The sequence below is a fragment of the Salmo salar genome, chromosome 09, assembly GCF_965601325.2.
Source record: "Salmo salar chromosome 09, fSalSal1, whole genome shotgun sequence".
NCBI classification, from domain to species: domain Eukaryota; kingdom Metazoa; phylum Chordata; class Actinopteri; order Salmoniformes; family Salmonidae; genus Salmo; species Salmo salar.
The window spans coordinates 15,042,890-15,053,538 of record NC_138299.1 but is presented as its reverse complement, the minus strand read 5'-3'; the positions used below and the strand labels follow the sequence as shown (position 1 = coordinate 15,053,538).

The window sequence follows — 10,649 nt, the reverse complement described above, 5'->3', positions numbered from 1 at the left end:
TGAGCCAGTTTGCTACAGCAGGAAAATAATCCTGCAGCAACAGGAAAGGTAAATGATTATGTGGATTGTAATTATTAATTTTTTTTGTAGGGGTTGATACATTTTTCATAAGAGAAAATCAATTCAAATTTCAAAGTACAAATGATTTCAGAAGGCTTTTTAAACCTCAAATACACTACAAGTTCTCCTGCAACAGGGTGGTCAAATTAAGATCCTTCATCTGTATTTATGATAGACATTGTGTTCATAATGTTTGCGAAACAAATTTACTTGAAAGTGTTTCCATAGTTACCAAAGTAGGCTATTTCAGTAGCTTAATTAGGTCAAAAGGAGTATGATAATCTTGGCTGCAATAAGACTGTGATTCCTGGCAATTTGATAAGGCTGTTCGATTTCATGTTTTGTGTATGAATGCTTCCATACAAGCCTCAGTCTTTAACAAAACATTTGGACTGAGTTTGAACCCAGTTACCCACCCACCAACCTGCCCACGCAGGAATGTAGCCTACATGTTTCCATCAAGAAAAATAACAAGCTGATCCGTCACTGCTGTGTCATCTTTAATCTCTCCTTTAAAAGAAAGTGGAGGAATTGAGAGAATTGACAGCAGAGTTTTGTTCAATTTCAGGTCATGTTCAAGTGTAGGCCATGGCCTCCTGGGGGACTTGTCAGTTTGGCTGTGTGTAATTGTGTCTCCTTGCCTCCATTATCTGTTGCAGAAATGCATTTTTGACAGTCGCTTATATGGGATTTGACTAGCAAAGCAACATTGATAATTTTCTAATGTATCTTCATTGTCAATTTTACACTGCATTTGAAGCAAGTGTAAAATGTGTGATTATTCCCATGACTGGCTCATTGCATTACCACTTACTACACCATGTCCAGCTATTGAGCAGATAGATCTGCAGTGAGAATCAGCTTTGGTTATTTATACCGCTTGACATTGAAAATGTGGGCCAATCTGAATACCAGGGGTGGATTGCCCATCTGGCAATTCTGGCAAATTCCAGATGGGCTGGTCTAAATTGACATACACGAAACATATTTTTTTAAATATAAAAATAAATAAGTGACAAGGTGACGTAGCCGGCAGCCCATGGGCCTGTTAAGATGTATTTTGAATTTTCTGGGGCTGGCCCAACTTGGTAGGGGGGCGGCCGTTGCGATCTGATCAACCAAAGGCTCATTATAGATTAGTATAACAGAGAAATTGTGCAAAAAATCTAAAAAAACTATCAGCAAATAGACCTGGTCCGACTCTGTCATCAGCTAGACAGCAAAGATCATGGATCGTAAAAACGGAAAGGGTGCCTATTCATGGGTTGCATATTTCGTCACAATATTGTTTTGAACATTAGTTTTGGACTGATGCCCGACATAGCATTCTTCTCAATGCATCGTCAATGAGCACTGACAAAGATTTCATCAAAAATACTTTACAGTGGCTTGGAAATACAATGGCATTCAAAGGGAGGCAAATAATTAGTAGAAAAACATTTTGATGTCACCAGATTGACTTTAGGTGCAGTATAACATTTGCTAGCTAGCAGGCTAAGATTGATGGGAGGCCACCAGATTTTAGATAGCTAACGTTAACATATTTTTTACGAACTTTGCTAGTTAATGACAACATTGCCATCTGTCTAAAGTAAATTTGACAACATGATAATGCTGGCAAAGTTGTTTCCTACTAAATATTTGACTACTTTAGAAATGGCATCATATTTCCAGACACTATAGTGTAATTTAGACTAAACAGTAGCTAGTTATCCTCTGTCCAGTATGACTGGGCTTATCACCACTTTAGGGCACCACTATGGCGCCACCGATAGTGGGCAGTTTGAGAACGTTCATAACGATGGCATGACGCAACTTAGTGACAGAGGTGCAACCTATAAATAAACAGAAAAAGCACATTCTACATTGTCACCTCACACAAAACGTCCTATTTTTGGATGGCTAAAACCATGATTTGGTCAAACAGTAAAGCATTATTCTCATGATTTCTGTAATGAAAGTGTGTGCCCTGCCCCTGTGCCTGTTTTGTGGGGCTTGCTGCTATAATGAGCGAGCCACTCTCCTCTCCCCCATGCGCTCGAGAGATGTGTGTTCTGATCATATAACATTTCAAACATTTCAAGCTTCGTTCCCTTGTCCCTAGTGAAGAGAGGAGTGCCTCAGCTTTCTGTAGGTATAATAACTGATTTCTTAATATTCAGCTCAATAGCAACTATTTTACAACCAAGATATTTGATAAGGCTTTGAGATATGGAGCGGCGCGCACACGAAATGGATACCGGCCACTGTGAGGGCATAGAGCTATAGGTCTCATGGGTAGTAGCCTACAACTGCAATTTTTTGCAGTTGTAGGCTACATTACATTTACTGTTGGATAAATACATGGCTACTAGCAGTGAGTAGTATATTTAGAGTAAGTGATCTAGTTAATGTGTAACCCCAAATGAATAAGCCTATGATATTAGTGCACTTAAAGATGTATGGAATTAATCTCTGTTGAACAAAAACATCTGGAAATTGACAGTAAAATATAGCAACTATAGTCTAATTGTCAACCCAAAAGTCATGGCAATTTCTGGATTAGGTTGCACAAAATATCTTGAGTCATGCATTCCTGCTTGGACGTGTTATATGAAATAACTTATTTCTTGAATACATCAGTAGTCTATTTATTACACTTCTTAATAAAGAACTGTTGTCACGCTCTGACCAGGAGAGCTGTGTTTTCTCTGTCTAGCTAGACCAGGGTGTGATAGGAGGGTGGGCATTCTATGTATTGTTTTCTATGATTTGGCCGGGTATGGTTTCCAATCAGAGGCAGGTGTCCATCGTTGTCTCTGATTGGAAGCCATACTTAGGCAGCCTGTTTTTCCTTTGTTTTTTGTGGGTAGTTGTTTTCCGTTTTGTCAGTGTACCTTACGGAACTGTTGTCAGTCGTTTTATTGTTTTGGTTCGAGTGAGTTCATTAAAAGTTTAAATATGAGCACTATACACGCTGTGCTTTGGTCTACTCATTTTGACGCCTGTGACAGAACTACCCACCACAAGAAGACCAAGCAGCGTGCACTCTCCAGGAGGAGGAGCGGGACCAAGCAGTATGGCTCAGAGGAGTAGACCTGGGAGGAGATCCTAGATGGGGCAGGACCCTGGACAAGGCCTGGGGAGTATCGCCGTCTGCAATGGGAGATAGAGGCAGCGAAGGCGGAACGGCGATACTGGGAGGAACAGCTAGGCAAGCAACAGGAGGCCGAGAGGCAGCGGCAAAAAAAAAATTGGGGGGGGGGGGGGGGGCACATGGGTAGATTGGCGAAGGTGAGGTTAAGACCTGAGCCAACTCCCCGTGCTTACCGTGGGGAGCGAGTGACCGAGCAAGCACCGTGTTATGCGGTGATACGCACTGTGTCGCCAGTGCGTACTCACAGCCCGGTGCGCTCGGTGCAAGCTCCTCACTGTTGCCGTGCTAGAGTTGGCCGGCAGCCAGGGAGAAGTGCACCAGTTCAACGTATCTGGTCTCCAGTGCGTCTCTTCGGCCCAGGTTATCCTGCACCTGCTCTACGCACGGTACCCCTCATTCACCAGCACAGCCCAGTTCGTCCTGTACCAGCGCTCCGCCCTTGCCGGGCTATAGTCAACATCGAGCCAGGACGGGTTGTGCCAGCCCTCAGTAAGCTTCCAAGGCCCAGTATACCCTGTGCCTGCTCCGCACACTCTCCCTCCAGTGCGCCACCATAGCCCAGTAAGTCCTGTGCCTGCTCCGTGCACTCTCCCTCCAGTGCGCCACCATAGCCCAGTACGGCCGGGTTCTGCTTTGAGCACGCTGTCCTCAGTGCGTCTCCCCAGTCTGGTGAGACCGGTTCCAGCTTCCCGTAGGAAGCCTCCAGTGATAATCAATGGTCCGAAGCCTCCAGTGATAATCCATGGCACGAAGCCTCCAGTGATGATCCATGGCCCGGAGCCTGTAGGGATGATCCATGGCATGAAGCCTCCAGTGATAATCCATGGCCCGGAGCCTCCAGTGATGATCCATGGCACAAAGCCTCCAGTGATGATCCACGGCGCGGAACCAGTAGTGATGATCCATGGCACGGAGCCTGCAGCGAAGGTCCCCAGTCCGGAACCTACATCGATGCTCCTCAGCCCGGAGCCTCCAGCGACGCTCCTCAGCCCGGAGCCTCCAGCGACACTCCTCAGCCCGGAGCCTCCTGCGACGCTCCTCAGCCCGGAGCCTCCAGCGACGTTCCCCAGTCCGGAGCCTCCAGCGATGGTCTGCAGCCCAGAGTCTTCAGCGACGGCATGCAGCCCCGAGTCTTCAGCGGCGGCCTGCAGCCCAGAGTCTTCAACCAGAGCCGCCGCCAATTATAGATGCCCACCCGAGACCCTCCCCATTAGGTTCAGGTTTGCGGCCGGGAGTCCGCACCTTTGGGGGGGGGGTTACTGTCACGCTCTGACCTAGGAGAGCTGTGTTTTCTCTGTTTAGCTAGGCCAGCGTGTGATAGGTGGGTGGGCATTCTATGTTTTGTTTTCTATGATTTGGCCGGGTATGGTTTCCAATCAGAGGCAGGTGTCTATCGTTGTCTCTGATTGGAAGCCATACTTAGGTAGCCTGTTTTTCCTTTGTTTTTTGTGGGTAGTTGTTTTTCGTTTTGTCAGTGTACCTTACGGAAATGTTGTCAGTCGTTTTATTGTTTTGGTTCGAGTGTCTTCATTAAAAGTTTAAATATGAGCACTATACACGCTGTGCTTTTGTCACGTCCTGACCAAACTACAATGACAAATAACCCCTTTTACTGGTCAGGACGTGACAGCTTTGGTCTACTCATTTCGATGCCTGTGACAACTGTGAATGACTTTATAAGATGATAACTCATGATTTGGGTCCAACCAAATCATGGCCTGGTGCCACCAACTGTAAAAGTTAGTGGCACCAGTGATACCAGGGGAAAATGTTAGTCTGTAGCCCTGTAATAGTAATGAACACTGAGGGTTGGTGATGAGTCAGGTGAGGATTCAGGGGATCACATATGACAGGCACTAATCTGCAATATAGCCTAAGCCATTTGCTTGGGTTTTATAATGTATAAGGATTAAGCAGACAGACTTGTTTTTTTCAATTATTTTATTTCACCTTTATTTAACCAGGTAGGCCAGTTGAGAACAAGTTCTCATTTACAACTGCGACCTGGCCAAGATAAAGCAAAGCAGTGCGACAAAAACAACAACACAGAGTTACACATAAACAAACGTACAGTTAAAACACAAAAGAAAAGAAAAATAGAAAAATCTATGTACAGTGTGTGCAAATGTACTGTAGAAGAGTAGGGAGGTAAGGCAATAAATAGGCCATAGAGGCGAAATAATTACAATTTAGCATTAACACTGGAGTGATAGATGTGCAGATGATGATGTGCAAGTAGAGATACTTTACCTAGCAAAGACTTATAGATGACCTGGAGCCAGTGGGTTTGGCAACGAATATATAGTGTGGGCCAGCCAACAAGAGCATACAGGTCACAGTGGTGGGTAGTATATGGGGCTTTGGTGACAAAACGGATGGCACTGTGATAGACTACATCCAGTTTGCTGAGTAGAGTGTTGGAGGCTATTTTGTAAATGACATCGCTGAAGTCAAGGATCGGTAGGATAGTCAGTTTTACGAGGGTATGTTTGGCAGCATGAGTGAAGGAGGCTTTGTTGCGAAATAGGTAGCCGACAGACACAGAGAACAAAAGAAGCACAGAGTGACAGCAGAGAAGATGCTGAGACAGATAGACAGCACAACAGGGAGTTAAACAAAATGGCTAGAGCAGAGGCCCAATTATAGTGATGAGTTGTATCTCCAGTGTGTTGTTACATATTTCTATTGGTTTTAAACATGAGCTTGTTAAACAAGGGGAGGACCATGTCTTGCCAGTCACTGGTACAGGAATGGTTGAGAAACGCTCTACTGGCCTGCCAATGTTATGGGTCAGCACGACTGCCTGTGTCTAAGTAGGGTCAGGGTGTAGGGTCCCTCCAGTCTGCTTTCCGTCCCCTCAAAAGTTGTCAATGACCTCCTCACCTCTGCTGATGCTGGTGCCCTAAACATTCTGATTCTCCTCGACCTGAGTGCTGCGTTTGATACAGTGAGCGATCAGATCCTCCTCATCAGGCTTGAGGGTCTAGGTCTTGAAGGATCTGCACTGTCCTGGCTACAATCATACCTCACAAACCGGACCCACTACATCTCCCTCAATGGCCACACCTCAGATTCAGCTGCAGTTACACAGGGTGTCCCCCAGGGCTCTGTGCTAAGTCCCTTACTCTTCGTCATCTACATCAGCCCCCTTGGTCAGATCCTCCGTCACTTCAATCTTGACTTCCACTGCTATGCCGATGACACTCAGTTCTACAACAGCACCAAATCCCTCCCCAACCAATCTCTGATCCACATTGAATCCTGCCTCTCTACAATAAAAACATGGATGCAACAAAACTTACTCAAGTTTAACAGTGATAAAACGGAACTCCTCATAGGCACCAAATCCAACCTCACCAAAACTGGCAACCTCACCATTGACACCACTGTCTCTTCCTCTCCCCACTTCTCTTCTTCTCCCCACACATGCAACCTTGGTGTCATCCTGGACTCCACCCTCGCCTTTGACCACCACATAAGACAGACTGTCAAATGCCAAAGTCTCCCATCCTCTCCCATCCTGCCGCTGAAACCCTCATATATGCATTCCTCTTCCTGTCTTATTGACCACTGCAACTCAGTACTTTCCGGCAAACAACTCAAGCTCTCTCCAAAAGATCCAAATGGTTCAAAACTCTGCAGCCCGAGTCCTCACCCACGCTAAGTCCTGGCAGCACATCACCCCTTTCCTTTGTGAACTCCACTGGCTCTCTGTCTCCCAACGCATTGATTACAAGACCCTCCTGACCTACAAAGCCCTTCACGATCTTGCCCCCCTCTTACCTCTCAGACCTTTTTCTCCCCTACCAACCCACACGTGCACTCTGCTCCACCACAGCAGGCCACCTTGTCATCCCCAGGACGAAGCTCCAGAGCTTCGGCGACATGGCCTTCTCCAGGGTTGGTCCTAGGCTCCGGAACTTCCTCCCTCTGTGACTCTGAGTCCATCACCATCTTTCAGTCCTTTCTAAAGCCAGCCCCACCTCTTTGACAAGGCCTACCCTTAAGCCCCCCCTCACACACACACACACATACAAGAAAAGAAATACACTACAAAGACACTCCTCTCTCCACCATACTGAGCATATGAGTTGGCAGCGTGCGCATTGATCTGGGCTGGTGTGGATAAAGTGCCTGGGCCGAATTCTTGTCCTAGCCAGCCCATGCCACACAGGGAAAATAAATGGGCTCCAGGAGCAGCAAGTCTGTGACAACCTGATAAAACGTTAAAGCGTGCAAGCTCCTTGGGGATCCGCTGTCTCTATATTAGAAAACACACTCTCTCTGCCTGACTATTGCTCCCTTGTTCAACCTATATTAGAGTGGCCTCCATACTGAACCAATATGTCTCTGCATAATGCAGAGGAGTGGACAGTCTCATGTCTGCTGTAACCTCTGAATCATATTTGTCTAATTATGTAACAAATGGCTGTTGATTATTATTGTCTATAATTGATCATTGAAATGAAATGTATGTAGGTTTTTTGTACAGTGGAGAGATTTGCCATGATATTTCACGCACATTCTGTGTTACAGCCTGAAACAATTGTCTTGAAATAGGATTTCTGTGTAGGTGACTAACAAGCATGTATCATGTCAAAGCCCACTGTTTCTTGCCTGTGGCATTCTCACCTTTAGCTGCATGCTCAAACAGACACATATGCCTTCCGTAAATATGCTTTGAAACTTGAAACTCATAGGCCATAAAATGATTTATTTTAGAAAAATATACTATCAGTAGCATTACCATTATATAGCCTATATCATCATCACTTGATGGTGATTGTGTAGGGTTTTAGTAGCATAATGGGGAATGGGGTTGTGAACACTGCTGATGCTGGCTATTGTTCAGTCAGTCAGTCATGGATCTGTAGCAGGATGAGATCATGCTTTCTGTGTCCTGAGGTCTAACAGTGATGTGAATAGAGTCTGACAAGCATCTCTGCAACTCAAGGAGAGACTGGTGATGTGCAATAAGGGGATTGTTTGCTCTGAGTGATGATAATCAGTTAATGGGGGGTTGGTCATAAATGGGTTTAAATGTGTCATCAGTGAGATGTATTATTATTATTATGATTTTTTAAATGTATTATTATTGTAGCTTTTTTATGGCTTCGGGCTGGTATGACGATAGGATGTTATTTTATTCTTTATTATTAATGGTGGATCATCATAAGATCATCGTCATTGTATGCTGTTTTCATTCCTAGCCATCCTCCTGTGCCTCGCTCCGCGCTGAATCAAACACTTCTATAGCCAAACGGGGACTTACGGTGACATGACTGTAAGGCCAATTCACCAACCCCAAGTGCGTCCCGCTATTTTGAGTAAAATGTCAAAACGACGGGGGCTGTAGCGTAATTTCTGCACAGCGCATTGTTGTGAATGAGGGACAGGGTGACGTCAGCGCTCGAATGTCAACAATGTAGCTCCTGGGAGAAGGCGTTTCATAATCGATACAAACAGCAGAGGAGGCTGCACGCTGTCTTTCAAAGGGACAAAAACCGTAACATTCACTATTCAGCAATTGTAATAGTGTAACCACACTTTTACACGTTATAAAACTAAATATTGATGACTATTGAAAAACACGCGGTTTCAGCAGTTTGGAGGGGGTGCTGCTGAAGTCACCATGTGGAACCATTCTAATTTGTAAGAGACCAACGGAGCGCTGACGTGCAAGAAAACGGGAAAGTTACGGTGAGCTTATTACTGCTTATTACCTATAACTAATTACATTATGACTTTGGTTTAAAGTGCGTTCCTTTTCCAGATTGCATGGTTCAATTTGCAGTGATTGTTTTATACTGATGTTGCCGCGCATTGCATTACATTTCCCATAAGTTCTTTGTTGACATCAAATCATATGCATACGTAAATGCATAGAGACGCGTGTATTTTTTTATTTTTTTACTTTGTTAATCAGCATAGCGAACGAATATCCTTCATTTGGCTGTACCTTGAAGTGGTCGTCCCATTGTGCAGAACGGTGACAGTGCGCTTTGTTGTGGGGGGCATGTTTTCGAACGGTCAAAGCGCAGAGGGTGGGTGGTCGCTGCGTGGTCAACATGACTCGAGCTTCCATAACGATGAGGGCACTGTCATTTTGCGGAAAGGGGGGCAGAGAGGGACAAAGGATCACATCTCGTAGCTCTTATTCCCGCCCTTGGCCGCGCTAGAAGGACATTTTATTAACGTTTTTCAACGAATTAGTGACTTGCAATCATGCAATATAGATTTTTACTCACAAAAAACGGGAAATAAATTACACAATGACAATTTTTGTTTCACGGCTAGATGTCACTCTGCTCCCCACGTGTTAGGCTACAAACACCAATTACAGCTGACAATAAATCTTAACATATGTAGATGAATGTCTGAAATTATTATTTTAAATGATCAATGATTGAATGTCCTAATCTTATTTTTTTGTTGATTAATTGCGTTGATTGATATAAGGGATTTCGTTTCAGTGCCATGCATGAATCTCGTCTACCCCTTCTGGCCATCTAATAATATTGTAATCTTTCAATCTGGAATGTGGTGTCACTCGCACTCCCTGACCTGTTATTTGAGCAGTCTTTGAACAGCTGCCTCTTTGTTTTAATCTAATCATACTAAGGTCATTTGCTTTCCCTTATCTTTCCTTGTTTATGGTCTTACATGACCGGGAAAGGCGGATTTGGGTGCAACAGCAACTCAAGGACTTGAGAGTGGAACATGTTTTGCACAGCATCTGATTCCGAGGAAGCAGATTTGCATCATTGTTTTGAAATTAAAGGATAGAGTGAGGGAGAGGGGGCAAGGAGGAGGTGGGACTTGGACGACCCTGAGTTGTTGTCAGTCTGCCAGAGCCAGTCAATGAACACATTCAACCATGCATGGGGAAGCTAGCAACATGCACACAGCCACGCACCAGGATCATGTCCTAAATTGAATAGAACGTGGCATGTGAGAGATGACTTGTGAACAGTGGCGTGTATTCATGGATGCCAAGTGAAGCCAGGTTTGCCCCCAAAATTGACCAATAAAATCATTTATCTTTCGTCTCTCTGTGTTTCATAATGTTTCATCAATTCGCAAGCGGCTGAATGTATCTCACTGGAGAAAGCATTCGAGCGAGCGAAACAGCGCCCCTCGGGTTTGTTTCAGCCCATCATTTCGTATTATTCTGTACATAAATCCGAGACACTACATTTAGTATGATATGTTACGTTTTCTATGGTATGTATTAATTTGTGGATTTCCATAACCCATTTCTTATGATAAATTACAATTAGTATTATATGTTACGAATTTGCTAAATGTACAATATGTTAAACATTTGCAAAACGTATGATATGTAACGATTTTTGCAAAATGTATGATATGCTACGAATTCTAGTAGGTGTCCCGCTAACGTTAGCTATGGGTCAGGGTTAAGTTTAGGATTTAGGTTAAAGGGTTAAGGTTA

At 44.5% G+C, this 10,649-nt stretch overlaps 1 protein-coding gene across 1 annotated transcript in view; it reads left to right on the top strand.

Moving 5' to 3' along the window:
* The first annotated feature begins 8,579 nt into the window (after window positions 1–8,579).
* Window positions 8,580–10,649, top strand: part of LOC106610754 (transcription regulator protein BACH2) — a 46,909-nt gene continuing 44,839 nt past the window's right edge. Inside the window, exon 1 of the mRNA XM_014210291.3 lies at window positions 8,580–8,896. The gene's annotated coding sequence lies outside the window, so the exon portion shown is untranslated. The remainder of the gene's footprint in view (window positions 8,897–10,649) is intronic.